Raw genomic sequence first — 16,366 nt, 5'->3', positions numbered from 1 at the left:
CTGATTTTTCTAATGTTAAATACAGTGAATGAACTACCCACGTCAGAATATAAGTGGGGTGCTATAACTTATCAACTATACTCTTTCCCAGAGTAGTAGTCCCACAACTTTTGCAGTGTCTTAATAAGGCGAAAACTTGGGCGAGTTGGAAAGCATTTGAAATCATATTTGCTAGCGCTTCTTTAGCACACAATAGACATAAGACAAAGAAGGAACACATAAGAATAGGACGGTTGCAGTGTCGTATACCCTAAGAAACCGCGAGGAACTAGATGGCGCGCCCTCTCGTAGCAGCTTTAGAAGTGGCGCTGCGTGATGGCTTTCCAACAGCCTTCGAAGCATAGCGTTAAACGACTCCGCGCAAGCGCGAGCGGCCTGCGTGAAAATGCGTGCCACAATTAGAGCGTCATCAGAGCGGACTGCTGGCTCTGAATAGCGTGCGCGTGAGTGTGTTCCGGTACGCGATCTCCCCCGTCCCTCCAGCCTCGACTGGGTTATTATAACGGACATAGTGTAGTGGGATTCCGGGAGTGCTTGGCTAACGAGCTTTGCCATATTCAAGCGCTCCGGGCAAAGAAGTTCATGCAGGGCTCTATATACTCAGTCTGCATGCGTTGCTGGAATCTTAAAACCGGAAAAACGCCTGTTCTGGTCTTCAGTTTAAACTTTCAACTTTTAATCGCCGCGGAAAACGTCGGAGCGTCTTGAAAACACCCCCCTCCCCTCCTCCCCTTTACAGGCGCGCGCGTGCACAAAATGGTATACGTTGTGTTCTGGAAACGCCAATAAGACAGTTAGAAGGGAAAAAATCGAAACAAGGAGTTTTAATTGAGAAAGACTGAATACCAGCCTACTTAACTTTCACGCACTGATGACGCGCGACGGCCGCGCGGAATTTGGATTGGCGTTTTCGCGTCGCGCAAGTTCCGCTCGCGTTCTGTCTTGCGCTGATACACGCGCAGTGCAAAGCGTAGCCAGAAGGATAAAGGCACAGTGGAACTGCAGATCACTTTCGTGTTTGCTGTGCTGCAGTGAGATGGATCAAAAACGAATAAACGAGAGCAACGAAAATAAAAAGACACGTTTTTCTTGTTCCAGGCCGAGAAATTCCCATGCTGCCCCAACGCCCTGGTTCCACTGAATTTCAGAGTCTGCCCCTGAGCCCGAGGAGGTCACGCCCACTTCGATAAAATGACCGCATTGGGCATTTCTCGGGGCCCCCGTGCACTTCTCGGCTCATCTGCTCGGCGATATTGTCATTTCCCGACAGGCACACGCAGGGGCTTTCTGCTAAGATATTAAACGAATATTAAACGGCTACGCCTCCTCTGCTTAGGCTGACCAGTAGATACGTCCACACAAAAGCCGAAATTTTGTTTCGCTACTTTCGTTACATTGTTTTGTATTAAGTTTCGTTACTTTGGTGTTTTTACTGTGTTGTGTTCTTTAACTATAGCAATCATCCACCACACACCTACGAGTGCAGGAAACGCACACTGTATAAGCACAGTGCGCGAACCTCATCTTCATCTGTAAACATTCATCATCATCTGTCGCCTTCGGCTCGGAAAAAGACGAGGTTTGGCCAACCGTTGGCCAAACCACCGCCGCCGCCGTTGTAAACGCTGCCTTGCTGAGTAATTACCAGAGCCAAGTGCGGTCGGAGGTGAGTTTACAGAGACACTTTCAAGAAGAAATATCGAAAGAGGAGACGCGCGTTGCAACAACCGACGTATGCTGAAACGACGAGGACGACGACGGCTTTAACAACAGATATCTCCGCAGCAGTGCCTCCGCAAGAATTGGCGAAAGTGTTTAGATCCATGGAGGAAGGAAAAAACTTAGGAGAGGCCCATGCCATTCCCGGTACATTGAAGAAAGTGTGGCGGAAGTGACGTCAAAATGTAGGGTTAGCCAAGTCGGGCCATTAGCAACGGCAACGCTGTTGCCATGGAAACCCGCGCCACTAGCAACAGCGTTGCTAAGGTCCCTAGGTACGTGAGCGTCGCGGAGAAAGAAAATACGGAGGGTAAAGGAGGAGGAGAGACGTTGCAGCGTCCGAAAAATGACGCCAGGGCCTCTCCTAAGGTCTTTCCTCCCTCCATGGTTTAGATCTATGCAAGCCCGCAGGACCAGGTGGCCACGTCCCCCTAAAGGGTGACTATATTAAATGTCAAGTATTAGCAACTGTTCTTAAATTTCCGCGAGCAAAACTCTAGGCTCCGGATTCTGCAGTGATGTGGCGAACCAAAACAGCTGATTAGTAAAACGGTGTTTGCGGGCTTTTTTTTTTTTTTTTTTTCTTTTCTTGTTTCATCTCTGTAGCTGTGAATGAGAATACGTTCCTTACTAGACCCGTTTCTTACATTTGCGTTTTTCCCCGCGCAATATTTATCGCGAAGATTATAATTCTATAGTCGTTGCAACAAATAAAATGCTAGTAGCAGGAACAGCTGCTACCCTAAATGCTGGCCGTGGTTTATGCATTTATAATAAATCGAATACAATTTTTTTTCTACATTGCTGCTCGAAGAAATCAAAGCGTTTGGAGCCCCTCATTTGCCTCTGCTTTCTTTTTTTTTTTTTTTTTTTACAATTCGACTACTGTTCTTAAAGAGGGAGAAAAAAAAGAAACAGAATTTCACAACTGGCATCTTTTGATCCTACGAGGTCGCCCACCACAAAGAAAAACGGACCCGTGTCGTTTTTTCCATTCTCCGGTCCATTAGGCACCAAGTAACGTTGACTAATGGAGCGAAGCTTACTCAAAATGCAAAGCCCATGTTAAACGAAGCATGATGCCGCACCCGTCACAAATACGAATGGTCATTCTTTCTGCGTCTTGTTCCTTTCTTTATTTAATTCTGCTTTGTGCAGATTACACCAACATAAGCCTTGTTTCCTTTCCTTTCACAAGCAGCACTGATGAAACATGGTTGTGACAACTTTTGGGAAGTGTTTTCCATTTAGTTGTCATTTTGGACACACGTTTGTTTCTTCTGACTTCTTTCTTTTAGTAAAAAATACTGCTATCGTCCTTTCCACGTGCATCGGAAAGAAGAGACGCCGCTGCCCTCTGCCGCTTCTCACACGCTATATGGATGTAATATTACGAGACCATAAGCACGTGAGTGGAAATGGTTGATTAATGTAACTAAACTAGTCGAAACAATATAAACACGAACACTGGCTCCGTGATCCTCCTCTGGAGGTCGCACTCAGATTTAGGTGCAGGGCGCTTCTAACGCGCCAAAACGTCTCGATCGAGAGAGTAAGGAATAGCTCGCCAAATCAAATTGCGCGCCACTCACTGCTAAGCTGTCTATTAGAGTAATGCTTACCAAAGTGAAGGCTGTTAGTAGCCACGAAGCTAAGCACGTAGCCAGCGTTGATTCCTTCCACCGCAACGCAGTCAGTCGACCCAAGTTCTTCCCCGGAGTGTATACGTTTTACTCTCAGCACGTTAACGATGGATCCTCTTGTTCACTATACGACCATTCTACGCTCTTAACCACGGCCTATATACAACACGTCCTTAGCGGCCCCAGTTGGACTGCAAGTGCATTTCCTCAGACTCCCCCGTACATCGAGCGAGACTGAGAACATCTTTCAGCAGGGACTCGATCACATTCACAGGCGGCATTTAAAGGATTAATCTGTAATTTACTTTTTTTTCTTATCTCTCTCTCACCAAGGTTGTGCGCAACAATAAAGGGCGCGTATAGCTGCTTTTATTCTGACACAGTGTTTGTGAGTATGAAAATGGGGAATAATACACGCGAAGCGATAAAAAAATTATGTGGGACACTTAAGCTTCGTTTTTTTACGTGTATGATGTGACAGCGTAGACGAGCAGCCAGCATTTAAAGCCCCGCTTTAACACCGAGCTGTATGAACGCACCTGCGAGGCCTAAAAGTAGTGTGCCTGACTGGGCATCCAAGAGCACTGGAAGGAAAGGTTCTTATTCCACCTTCCCTACCTCAGATCAGCAACCCGAGTCGGTAGCTCCTCACAAGCCTCTGATATCATGCGATCTCGTTAAGTCGCACGACCCATCCAAAAATATATATCCGGCCACGTCAACTGCCATTTAGCACGCCAGCGCCATGCCCGTAATTTCTCCCTCACAACGCCAACGACGACGACGCCGACAGACTTTCTAACAAGAGCTTAAACGCGATAGCAATAAGGGAGTAATTACTGACTGAAATCCACCCAAGCGTAGCCATACGGCTACAAAGGAAAGCTACATACAGCTTTCTCAGGATCTTTGCAGTTAAAGAAATATTCGTCCTGGTCCAGAGATCGAACCCTAAACACCACCTTTCCGGAGCTTCCGCTCTATGAACTGAGCTACGGTCAGCAGAGCAGATGGTAGGGCGAGAGCGAATTAATCAATAACTCGAAGTGGGAACGGCGTTGATCGAATATTTAAGGAAATCCCCCAAAGTGGGGTAGATTTGCAATAATGGAGTAATTACTGATTGACATCCACCCAAGCGTAGACCTACGGCTACGAAGGAAAGCTATACAGCTTTCTCAGAAACTTCGCAGTTAAAGAAAAAATTCGTCCTGGTACGGCAAATGTACTCCACCTTGGTGGATTCCCCTGAATATTCGAGTAACGCGATAGCGTTTTAAATGTCAGCACACTAAACCCACAGCCAGAGCAACTGCTTTTCAAGTTTCGCCTTCATCATCATCTCTTCATGAAATTTCAGTGGCCAATAAAACATACGGGGACCTTCACCAGAAGTATCAAATTTGTAACTGCCAGCGAGAAAATTTGGGGATTACTACTTCGTGTGTACGTACAAGTGGCGTGAGGGAATGAAAGAAAAAACAATAAGCGAAACATTATTCGGCTACCAAGCTGATTTCAAGTGCTACCTAGAGAAAACTGCGTTTTCTTTTGATCTGTTCTCAAGTAAGTTTCGCTGGTGCGCACATGAACGCAACAGGAGGAAGATGAATGACAAGTTTATTGTCGATATATATATATATATATATATATATATATATATATATATATATATATATATATATGCGCCTTTCATGTGCAACCCACAGTCCGGAACCCCATAGGTACCGGCCACCAACTCCGCTTGTGCCACCAGTCATATTTCTGACCAGCTGCCGACGGGTTGCAGCCGCTCCGCCCCGCAGGTTTGAGAAGGGTTAGGAATAGCGGAAATAGAAGGCATAACCTGACATTGTCATACCATGTGGAATATTGGACGGTCACCGCAGTGCGGACATTCAGTGGGACCGAGAGAGGGAAAACAGGCTTCCAAGTTCTTCCGTGCACAACGCGTGAGAAGGGACATGAAACGCTCAAGCTCACCCCACGCATTATTCCGGGAGCGTCAGTTGTTGCTCACAAGTATTTATTCACTCTTTTGTCTTGTCCGTGCTTAAAGGCTGCCCTGCATGCATATTCATGGTGGAGAAAGAAAAAGAACAAAAAAAAAAAAGAAGCCTTCCCTGTCTTTCTCCGTCTAGCAGTGTAAGAGAACTCTTCCTGTACGCAACACGCAGCTGTCCAAAAGACAGCGACATCTTACCATCTTACTGCGCATTTCCTTTTCTCGCTCGTTTGGGACTACGCCTGCGAGGAAGCGCCGAGTATCGCATCGCATCTCCGTCGCCCCTAATGTGCTCGAAATAAAGACACACAAAAAAAAAAGAGGTGAGAAGAATAAAACAGAAGGAGCCAGAAGAGAATGAAGAGTCAATGAGCATACGGGCAGCCCCTCCACCGGTATGCGAGTAAGAGGCGTCGACTGCTGCGAGATTGCGCTGCCCTCTCTATTTAGCCGAGCAGAGGAAAAAAGAGAGTCCATTCCGGAGACGATCCTGGAGACGGAGAAGAGACGAGCCGGGACAAGACGATACGATCCATCGCGCTTATAAGCGCCCTTGCTGCCTTCATCTCCAGGCAGCTCCCCTGTGCGCGCCTGTTTACACATTCCGCAGGCCAGATGCTGAGATTGTGCAGGCGCGCACGAACGAGATCGTCAAGCTCCGAGCTCTTCCTCTTCTTCAGACTCTCTCGTCTCTTTTCCTCCCCCTCATCCTCCCATCGCTGTTCACCCCCTCATTCTTTATGGCCGCGTCTTCAGCCTCTTTGCTCATCACCGTCTCTTTCTTGACACTAATTTCGAGCGTGTTATTTCCCCCTTCCCCGTCGTACTTGTTTCTTTTTCCATTTTGCTACCTCTAGAAGGCCAGGAAAACAAATGGAATCAAGACCAGGACAAGGCGCGGTGCGCAACGGGTGAGAGAACAGCCACAGATAGAGAGCGTGCTCGGGTCTGCCGTTTTGCTTCTCCACCCGAAGCAAAACGGGCGGAGAAAATGACGCCGCGCGACTGTTACTTCTTCCTGCTTCGTCGAGCTGCGAACTGCCCGTCGTCCGTCCCACTCTGGTCGCACACGTGCCATTATGTCGCTGCTACACCCCTTCCCGTGTTCCGTTTTTGTTTTGTTGTTTTATTTTCCACTAGCGTCCCCTTTGTTCTAAGCGTCGCTTTCGTGGTCTCGCTGGTGCCGCGCCAGACATTTGAGTTGTTCTTGCCCCCTACCGCTGTATGACTGCAATGAGCAATGTGTACAGCAATCTTCTCTCTCTCTCTCTCTCTCTCTCTCTCTCTCTCTCTCTCTCTCTCTCTCTCTCTCTCTCTCTCTCTCTCTCTCTCTCTCTCTCTCTCTCTCTCTCTCTCCTTCCCGGTTCGAATGAACCTACATGACAATTCAGCAAAAGCGTGTAGTTGCATGGGTGCACCAAAACTCCGGCAGTCTGCATGAGGTCAGATAGGGCTACGTATCATCATCATCTTCTTCTTCTTCAGACAGCACATGTTTAGTGTAGGAGAAACGACTCTCTCATCAATCTCTAATTGACCTTGTCATATCCGCGCCGGCCAGCCTGAGAAAGCATCCTGTAGGTGACAGTTACAAATCCATTTCTGCTGATAAGAAACAAGGCAGACCTAGGGCTAGCCCGGAAAATGGAGAGACGTGCTTTGTTTGTCCCCTTCACATTTCTGAGAGAACCGGGCGCTGCTAGAAGTGATGTGAACACCAAAATATGAAATATGTCCGGGATGCTGCAATTCGTGAGTCGTACCCGAGCTGTACGTCATACATGAGCACCCTGAGAAGTCCGAGTGATCACTAGGCAAGCCTTTTCTGGTTACGGAGGCAACGATCTGAGGGTTGGGTCGTGGGGTTCTGGGGTTTAACGTCCCAAAGCGACTCAGGCTATGAGAGACGCCGTAGTGGAGGGCTCCGGAAATTTCGACCACCTGAGGTTCTTTAACGTGCGCTGACATCGCACAGCAACGATCTGAAGTGTGGTAATGAGGGCCTTAGGCGCTCAGCTCCACCCAACGGACAATTACGTTTGAAGCGTGATTAAATGAAGCCCAATAGCCAACTACACAACGCCATTGCGGCTGACGGCGCTTCTAATTAGTAATGTTGCTCACTGTGTATGCATTCACACTGTACACAACTTTAAATGCATAGATTCTATTTATCAGTCAGTTCTTGCCTGCGAAAGGTAGTACATTGTTATACTTTCAGCACTCGGTTATGTAACAGCAAGTTCGCTAACGTCAGGCTCGACTCTATGCTTCTTCAGCGATGCTTGCCATCAGTTGGAATCCGCTCAGTTGCCCCAATATATATATATATATATATATATATATATATATATATATATATATATATATATATATATATATTATATATAATATATATATATATATATATATTATATATATATATGACGCCAGAGATTTCCTGTCCCAGCGTAGCTATCGTATTGTTCAATCAATAAAAATAAATCAACAGGAGCTAAATGAAAACCCAGACGCCAATTATTAGTGCCCGGAAGGCAATGTAAAATGCGAGCCGAAGCACGCGCGAAAATAATTGGGCTGATGCCTGCAAACGACGAAACCCATGTGGCAGGTGGAATGAGAAAATAAAAGAAAAAAGGCAGGTAAAATAAACAACCCACGGACCTACAATGATATCGAAAAGGCCGTTGATGTTGGTGCAATACGATACCGCCTAAAAACCACGAGACACACAAAGTAGCGGGGGTCTGAGAAGGAAGAACAAATTGGATACCAAATAGCGTCGGTACGTGTGTGCGAGCAAAATACGAAGCGCACGAAATTGTACTCTTTGTTCGAGTTCCCGCGTCTGCACCGTATGGCTTCGGCAGCACACCCATGATTGATCTCAGGAGCGGTGTTTGCTCTGGTGTATAGTAATTCAGAACCTGCACTCTTAAAAACAGCACAAACGACAAATATGGCGTGTATTGAAGACACACTGGGTTTCTAGTCAGCAAACAAATATATGGAAATAAGGCTCTTGCTGCGATGCACACACGAAGAAAGCCAACAGCCACTCACGCATAGTAAATTTTTTTGACGGTAATTACTGCGAAATATTAATTATTCATAGAGGAAATTTACTCGAAAACAGAAGAAAACGCACCCATATGGCACCCATAGGCACCCAAAGGCACCGACGCCTTCTAGTGTACTTGACAAAACATATGCACGACTGGTCGATTTTTAGTTCGTGCATATTTCAAAGTCCAGTCTCTAAAATCTCTTAAAGTTAGCTGCAATTTGTAATTTGCATGCTTCTTTTCACATTTCGTTGCTCAAAGCTCACCGTAACCGAGAAAAAATGTGCTTGCCTTCACAGAAGACAGCGAAGCCGAACGAATACGCCGTTTTATGAACTCCGTATTTCGTTCACTCCAAACGTTCCAGCACTAATCGGTAGTAACAGCGCACTCCATTCAAAAGCTGAACACTGCTCAGCGTCGAGTGCAGGTGAGCGAGGGTCAGAGTGATCGTGCACACATTGTAAGAAACAGCCAGTGGTCGCAATCAGGGCGGGACCCTCGCCTTAATATTTGGAACCAATCTTTACTTTTTGCACTGCAAGATCCAAGGTCATTGCAAGTTGGCGGATGACCTTCAAGACAGGAGAAGCGGTGTGTCTATGGCGTCATACCACGTGACTCGCATCAGCGCCGCACGCCACAGCTGCGCAAGCTAATTAATCATACCGCGTTACTCTCCGCAGCACAGCCGCTCTCTCTTCACCTGCTTCGCCGGCGCTCGGCGATCTCTCGCCAGGAATGGCGGACCGAACACGTAGTCTCTTCAGTATAGACGTCAGACCCAGTCCAATCATTCGATCGATCTAGCTCACCGTGTGGAAGCTCTGATAATCTTGATGAACAAAGCTTTCGCTCGTACACCAGGTTTAATAATAAATTTCTGCCGTTTTGTTTTTCGCCTTCGGTCTACTGTTGTCTTTGATGTTTTTTCTACTTCAGCGTGCCGCGGTACTGAGTTTCATGGAAGTGTGTTAAAGACAGAATTTTCTGACCAGCAACCAAGCAATTAAATCAGTCACCCTCCGCGTTTCAACTCAAAATGCCAGATCTTAATATTGAGGTCCGAAACCAGCATGTCGAAATCTTTTGCTTGGCCTTGGTTTACTCATGAAAACCGCTACCTTTTTATAACGAACGCTGCATACAAGGGACCTAGCGAGAACCTGAAGGGTTTCGAACGGTGGGAGAGTTCGCGTCATAGATGAAAAGAAGCGAGTAATGGACATCAATCGAGCTTTGGCATTGACAGACGCTCAGGTCAGTACCCCACATGTACGTCGATTCCAGAAATCACACACGCCATTTCCGCGGAGACGTCACCGAAGATAATCTTCGTAGTCGAGGCATTCCCACGCTCCGAATCTGCGCAGCTGCTTTTTAAGTTTCACAACACGCGTCGTGTCATCGTGGTGTGCGGTCCGACATTCACTACCGTCTTCAAATGCTTAAATCCTACGCACAAAAAAAAATATAAAGAAAGGAGTTTAAGAAACCGTAGGCAGACACGGCAGTCCTCGATCGAAGCAGCGTCGTCTAAAGGAGGAAGTCGCCATTCAACACACCAGGGGTCATTCAAGCATCCTCTCATTGAGGAGGTTTCGACGTCCTCAGTTGACGACGGGCGAGACGTCGATATGCATGATGGGCCGGGCCCGGTCGAAGCAGCTCAACTCAGTGCTGCAGCTTCCATCGGCCCGCTATTACACGACGTATATGCTCTTGTATAACGCACGGACGGAAGAGGGAACTTGCGTGAGCGAACTCAGAGCCACTTCTCGTTCTCCGTATTACACATACGGTATTAAACACACACGCAAATGCCTAACGTGGGAACAAAAACGGCCTCGTACACGGGCACGCGCGGCGAAGGGGCAACCGCCAAGAGACCCCTTTCGGAAATTGATCGTTAGGACGAAGGAGCTTCGCACGCTTTCCCGGCCGAGCGCCGCCTAATATCCCGATGATCGGTGGGTGGCGGGATCGGGAGCAGAGAGCAGCAGCTCCCACCCAATTTGTCACGCGACATTGCCTGTTCGCGATACCGCGGCCCGATTGGCTTCCCCCCCTGCACAACAACCTCCCATTCCTCCATGATGCAGCAGCGGCCGAGGGGCGAACGACGGCTCCCGTGGGTTCCGTTACTCAGACGACTAGAGATAGGCTTCCCGCACGTCGGACAGTCTTTTCTTTTTTTTTTACTCTCTCTCCCTCTCTCTCTATGTGTGTGTGTGTCTGTGTGTGTGTGTGTGTGTGTGTGTGTGTGTGTGTGTGTGTGTGTGTGTGTGTGTGTGTGTGTGTGTGTGTGTGTGTGTGTGTGTGTGTGTGTGTGTGTGTGTGTGTGTGTGTGTGTGTGTGTGTGTGTGTGTGTGTGTGTGTGTGTGTGTGTGTGTGTGTGTGTGTGTGTGTGTGTGTGTGTGTGTGTGTGTGTGTGTGTGTGTGTGTGTGTGTGTGTGTGTGTGTGTGTGTGTGTGTGTGTGTGTGTGTGTGCGTGCGTGCGTGCGTGCGTGGGCAGGGCGAACGATCGCGATCGACGTCACACCAGTGTTGTGGGATTGGTTCGTGCGGTAGGAGAGCCGGTAATAAGCACAACACGCTGTACACGGATTATCGCGTAATATACGCATACGACCACTGAATAACTTGTAATCGAGTTTCTTTTTTCAACTGTTTCAGTTTCGATCTCAGCAGCCGAAAGATGACTGTGACGTCAAACTCAAGTCTACGTCACGTGACGGGTGGGAAAAAAAAAACAGCTATATAATTGCCCCCACGTCGTTTGAATTCAATACAATATTAAAGCCAGCCTGCCTCAAGAACAAGGATCACAACTAGTGAAAAGTCAGCGATTATATCTCTCTTTTTCATGTCGTGGCAGACCTGGACTTCATTGTGACGTCACAGACATATCTCGGCTGCTGAAACCGAAGCCGGAGAGAAAAGACAATTAAATTAAAAATTATTTAGCGGTCGTAGGCGGACACCTCGTTGTGATCCGTATGCGGGACTGTATCCCGCACCAATTAATAAGAAGAATACCACCAAAATTTTGGTGTCTATTCTCCTTTGAGCAGGGCATTTTTCTTTAGGGGCGGAGGACTGTCGAAGGGTGCTTGCACTGCGTCGTTTTCGATTATGAAGGGCGTTGATGGTGAACCTACTCCGCCGCGGTCCCGGGTTCAGTGGTTAGGCGCTCAACCAAGCGACGCGGAATCAAATCCCGCCCGCGACGGCAGCTTTTCAATGGAGGCGAAAAGCGAGGCGCGTGGGCTGTGCGATGTCAGTAAAAGTTAACGAACCCCAGATGGTCGAAATTTCCGGAGTTCTCTACTACGGCGTCGGTCATAGCATGAGTCGCTTTGGGCCGTTAACATAGATCAAACCAAACCAAACCAATGACGAATCTACGCCCTGCACCTCTAAAACTATCGCTCTGACAAGATGCAGAGGCCGCGGGCATCTGTATCACATACGAGAGTGGGCGATCAACATCGATGACGTGTGGTGCACGGTAATGGTGGCGCATAATATGCTGCTGCAATTCAACAACAAAAACCATTCAAACATGCTTGTGGAACCATTCACGTGTGTCTCACAGGTGACATCTACCGATCAAGGAGTTTAAAATCTGTCCCAGAAATCGACGCAGACACCGGGTGTCAGACTCAGAGCCATCTATATCGTAAGGGGTACAGGTCACTGCCAAAACTGTAAGTGCCCAGTTAATTGCTGTTTTTCTTTCTCTCAAAAAGGGGAGAAAGAGAGAGGGAGAGTAATTTAATGAGAAGAAAGGTGGAGAGGTCGGCCGGCGCTTTTCAAAAAGGGATTCTATAGCTGGCAAAAACTATTCTCATAGCGTAAGAATAAATTTTAAAAAAAACGTGAAAAATTATCGCGAGAGAAACGCAATTCTATCTGGACGAAATAAAAACTTAGCCAAAAAGAAGACAGCCTAACACAACCCTGGGGTGATCAGGCCACCGTGACGGATTCACCGCCACTGGGCGCGCAAAAAAAGGCCAATGATGCTCAAAAGCAGACCAGACCCTGCGTAATCTTCGAAAACTTGGTGCAAAATTTTCCAGGGGTGCACGCAATTCTACTTAGGTGCAGTAATGCGAAAGCATTGCGATGTCCGTCACGCCGCCGGGTGGATTCGCCCGACACTACGCTAGCGGACCTCGGCCGCACGCGGACAGATAGCGGGTGTATATTGCGTACAATATTTACCTACAGGTTAAACTACGGATGTAATTTGCTGAAGACAGCGATGTTGAGTGCAGAGCGCGAATGTGTGCTGCTGTTTTAGACGAGGCGTGATCGGCTGCGGCGATAGCATAGCGTTCTCGCGCGGGTTCGAAACGCAGTCACGGCAGCGTTTTTCTCTACTGACAGTTCGTCCGGACACGCTCTGCCCACAATGAGCTAAGGAATATTTTCGCATTAAAAAAAGCTGACGTAAGAAACACGCACAGAGAAACATATCGAGCTATTGCAACTGAGAAATAGTCCACGACTATGCCAACGCGCAAAAGACGGTAGTAAAGTACCAGAAACGTACAGGTTCAGAAACCACACCTGCTGATTCGCTTACTTCGCACTTGGAGGAATTTTCAAAGACCCCTTTCCACTTGTTCCATTGAAGGAAGATGATACAGAGAGATGAAAAGCTCACTTCTGAGATGCTTGGGATTCCACGAGCTTCACAAAGATTACGATTCGGCAGCTACAGGGTATGCGCGGTTCTGGGCGGGAATGTCTTACGGGAAACAGAAATCGGTACTAGGCGCGAAAAGTTAAAAAAAAAAACTCGTTAGTGGCGGAGACAGTTGAAAGCAGCGTGTCGCAGTGCGGTCGGCTGTGTGTGTGGCCAATGGCGTGGCTTTCGAACTCCTCGGGATTTTCGAAGCGCGCTGACATCGCATTACACTCGGGCGATTTCAATTCAATTCCGCCTGCTTTCAGCAGCTGAAAGCCATTGCTACTAACCAGTAAGCGCACAAGAATAAGAAAGGAATCGTTCAGCAAACCGAAGGCGTTCGCAGTGCGCGTGGGAAGATAAAGCCCCGAGGGCTCGTAAACAACGCTAACTATTGCTACCGTCGCCGCCAGCGGACTCTCCCTCCTTGTCTTTAGTTTGCTTGTTTGTTTCACCGGGCACCTTAAGAAGGAGGCTGCAGGCGCTGCCGGGACAATAAATGGTTCTCCGCCTTCTTCCCTCCTGTTAAATGCATCAGGTGCAGCAGCGTCGGACTCACGCCTCGCGGAGCTACCGAGGGATCGATTCCCATTAGCGGCTAGAGTATAAGTGCACCTCCTCAACGCGAAGCACCGTCGCCTCGACCAACCTCCGAGCCGCAACGCGTTTAGACCACCCACGCACACTTCGTTCCCTTCGCCAACCCCCCTCTTTTCTTCTTTCTTCTTGATTTGATCTATTTTACTTTCTCCTTCTGTGACCGTGCAGACGTCAACGCTGATCATTCATTTGAGTATTTCCTTTTCTTACTTTTTTTTTTTCTGTGGCTCTTCTCCGATAAACTGCGTTTTCGCAGCTCCAGCAGCAAGGGCAGAAAAAGGGGTGAAAAAAAATCACGGCAGCCCCAACCCGCCTCTAACGAAGACTGGCACAAATTAGTCGAGCAGCAGAAGGAGAGGAGGGTACGGGAAAAGAAAGCAACGCTGCCAGAGAAACAACTGGCTGGGTGGATGCGGAGGAGGTTGTGGAAGGGTTGAAGGAGGGGGGGTGGCGGCGGCTCTCTTTTCCTGCGGCCCGCGCGCGTGGCGCGGTCGTCCGCCGCCGTACAGTTCCGTTGCGAAAGTGTAAAGCAAACAAATGGCCCTCTCACATTTCCGTCCCTAATGAGCCGGCGCCAAAGGGCTGCGCCAGCGCAGAATGAAGAGCTGAGAGGGAAAGGCGGAAAAGACAGAGTTGTAAGAAGAAGACAGAGAGAAAAAAGAGGGGGGGGGGGGGGGGACGTCGTGTTCTATGCTCCTGCTGTGCCTCCGACAGGGGTACAAAGCGAGGCACGCGCGCCGGCGCACGAGCGCGTTCAGATGCTGGCCGACAACAACGACGACTGCATGACTCTTGTCCGCCTTTATCACAGTGCCAAACAAAGAAACCACCTTAGCGTGCGGGTTCCCCGAGAGCGTTTTCCTTTCTTCATCCGCTGTTTACTCGTGTGGGGTTGTTGCGCATTTCCTGCCGCTGCGACTTTGCCGCAGTCGACAGGACGGTCCGACGCCCAAGGCAGCTTCGGATGCTCCGTGTGGTTTTGCTGTACTTTTCTTGTGCGACAGCTTTAAACACGTGGAAGTCTCTGGTATTGCCCATGGGGTTTCGTCACTGCAAACACAGCTTCAACCTCTAGATCAAAAAGCTGTGGGGGGTTGAGCGTGGCTAGAACCTATACAGCAAAAGCTGTGAGTGTTGCTCTGATAGCCTGTTTAACACCCGCTTTTCAATTTGAGATTTCTTTTTTCATAATTTTGTTTAAATTAGGTTTTAGGGAAAGGAAGGAGACATAATTTTGGCTGGACACCACGTAATTATGGACAGCTACACCTAACCAGGTCAAGATCGTGTCCATATTTTTCTTGTATATTGTACATTGGTTATAAGAAAGAAAATGCGCACTATCTGCCAGCTTTGAAAGAGGGAAGGTGGGGCGGAAACGGAGAGAAATAGGTGCCGTAGTGGAGAGCTACGAAGTAATTTGGCCACCTCTGGGCCTTTAACGTGTGCGGATATCACACCCCCTCAACCCAGGGCTGCCTCTCCGTTTAAGTTAGGCTTTAGGGAAAGGAAGGCGCAGCATACATTTGGATGAACACCCACACTTAATTATGTCAAGGTCACATGAAGGGCAAAATCAGTGCCCCACGAAGGCCTGCTATATCGTAGCTAAGCTTTCGCTTCCATTAAGAAATGAAGGCGCAGCATCCGTCAAGGTCACTTGAAGGTAAAAACCTTGGCAACGCTGACGGCTCGAAAAGCTGGCGTGGTGAAGCTCCCGCTTCAAAAAGACGTTATCGAGGCCTGGGACAATAAATAATCTGAGCATCCGTACAGAGTGGCCAGTGTGTTCATCTCCGATGACGTGCCATAAGTGGACCGGGAACCTACAGCTACCTCTTATGAGGTTGAACGGGCCTCGCCTCTACTTCATCCCTGATAAACACGATAACGAGGGGATTCCTGGTCGTTTCGAGTCGGTGTGGCGAACTGTACTATTGCATATATATGGTCTCGGACTAGTACATGCTTGCGCGTTATATACTTGCATCAGACCGTCCAGCAAATGTTTATTACCAATTTCATAGACAGCCACTCCGCCCGATGCTACAGCTTGCTAGCTCATGCGTACACTGTGCGACACTCACATCAATAGAGAGATTTAGCACACCGTGATCCGCGATCCGCCACCGTGACCCTGTACCGCTCGTGGGCGGGGCGCACACGCTGATTGGTTCCGATGCGGCAGGTCTATGTGCGGACATCAAGTATGTGGCGCCATCTATCGGCATCAAAGGGATCTGGGCATGCGCAGTGGAACGCGCGGTGGCGGATCACGGTGTGCTAAATCTTTCTAATGTCCATGCGTACCGCGTGCACTCCAAAGCGACGTTGAGGCTGTCGTTTGACGATGACGAGACAAGTCTAGCAGGCGGTCCACAAGTGAGAGAGGGAGTGTGAGGCTTGAGACCTTTACAGCGAAGCTGTTAGCGGCTTCATTGTAACGAGTACGGGGTCGCTGCTATCTCGCAGTCACGTGGCCCGACGGATGACGTGATGTGCCAGCAGCAGGTATACCAGGCGTCCGAACACGCTCTGCACAGGTACTGGTGGAGTGTTCAAATACTGAGTGCAAGTCGCACTATAAACTCAATAATGAGAAAATATAAGCGCAGAGGCACTTTTTTCTTTCCTT

At 48.4% G+C, this 16,366-nt stretch overlaps 1 protein-coding gene across 4 annotated transcripts in view; it reads right to left on the bottom strand.

Moving 5' to 3' along the window:
- The window catches only part of LOC146196478 (uncharacterized), a 301,218-nt gene that overhangs the window by 205,521 nt on the left and 79,331 nt on the right, over positions 1-16,366 (bottom strand). The gene's annotated exons all lie outside the window — the stretch shown is intronic.

Source organism: Amblyomma maculatum, chromosome 3, assembly GCF_055883805.1.
Source record: "Amblyomma maculatum isolate TAMU_Amacu chromosome 3, ASM5588380v1, whole genome shotgun sequence".
Taxonomy (NCBI): Eukaryota; Metazoa; Arthropoda; class Arachnida; order Ixodida; family Ixodidae; genus Amblyomma; species Amblyomma maculatum.
Note: the sequence above shows the minus strand (reverse complement) of the source record. Positions and strands in the feature narration are given on the sequence as shown.